Source organism: Silene latifolia, chromosome 7, assembly GCF_048544455.1.
Source record: "Silene latifolia isolate original U9 population chromosome 7, ASM4854445v1, whole genome shotgun sequence".
NCBI classification, from domain to species: Eukaryota; Viridiplantae; Streptophyta; class Magnoliopsida; order Caryophyllales; family Caryophyllaceae; genus Silene; species Silene latifolia.
In genome coordinates, this window is record NC_133532.1 from 72,964,676 (window position 1) to 72,965,971 (window position 1,296).

Sequence of the window (1,296 nt, forward strand, 5' to 3'; positions counted from 1 at the left end):
ATTAAATGAAAAGGCTTGCATGTCACACACATTCATCGGAAGAAGGGAAGAATGATAAGAGGGAACATCATGCATATCATTATTAACATCATTTATCATATTCATGTTCACAAGGGGTGAGTATGAATGAGGAAGACAAGCATTTGAGTCATATCCTAAATCACCGCAAGATTCATAAGAAGATGTTACCTCATACATAACATTCACATTCAAGGGAGGTGAAATTTGATTAGGGAAAATGTTTGGCGCATCGTAATGAGGTGGAGAATAAAGTGGTGTACAAGAGGGATCAAAGAAATGCAAGTTATCAACATCACTTATCAAACAATCATTCATTGGGGCTTGGATAGTATAGGAAGGGCACAAGTCAAAACTATCTTCAAAACCACCACATGACACATAATTTGATGAAGAAACATGCATAGAATCCATTGGGTGAAAGGGAGCATGGTATGGTTGAACATTATGCATATTATCCTCATTATTCATCACATTCATCAACATGGGAGGTGGGTATGGATATAAAGAACAAGCACAAGAATCATTTCCCAAATAACCACATGTATCACAAGAATATGAAAATGAAAATGCATGCACATGATTCTCAATTATGGAGGGAGGGTTAACACGATTTTGTTGAACATTTTGAACATAAGAGGGAGGATCAACCTCAACTTGCGGTTCAATCAATCGTTTCACTCTCCCAAACCCATAATTAGCATCCGTCTTAGCCACTTTCTCAAGCAAAGATCTTGCCTCATCATCACCCAAACTATCAAAGGCACCTTCGGCCGATGCATTTATCAACTCTTTAACGGTATGATGCAAATTGTGAAAGAAAGTTTGTGTGATTAGCCAAATTGGGATCCCATGATGAGGGAAAGCTCTCAAAAGTTCATTTAACCTTTCCCAAGCCTCACTTAAATTCTCAAACTCGCCTTGATGGAAAGTAAAGATCTCATTTCTTAGTTTGGCGGTTTTAGAAGGTGGAAAATATTTGGTAAGAAATGCTTGGACAAGGTCATCCCAAGTAGAAAAAGTGCTAGGAGGGTGAGAATATAACCATTTCTCGGCTCTATCCCCAAAAGTAAGAGGAAAGAGCATGAGTTTTACAACATGTTTGGACACACCATTCTTCTTCACCAAAATGCATCTTCTATTAAACCTCTCCAAATGGTCCAACACATTCTCATTTGGTAGACCAAGAAACACATCTTTTTGAAAGATTTCAACCCAATCCGGATGCAAGTCAACCTCCACATCCTCTCCAATATCAATAGGAGAGGCAAATAAGTT

The 1,296-nt window shown here is 38.2% G+C and overlaps 1 non-coding gene across 1 annotated transcript; it reads left to right on the forward strand.

The window, feature by feature from the left end:
- The first annotated feature begins 865 nt into the window (after positions 1-865).
- Positions 866-972, forward strand: LOC141593862 (small nucleolar RNA R71). Its single transcript, XR_012521920.1, has one exon. It is a non-coding gene; the product is annotated as a small nucleolar RNA R71 (small nucleolar RNA).
- The last annotated feature ends 324 nt before the right edge of the window (positions 973-1,296 follow it).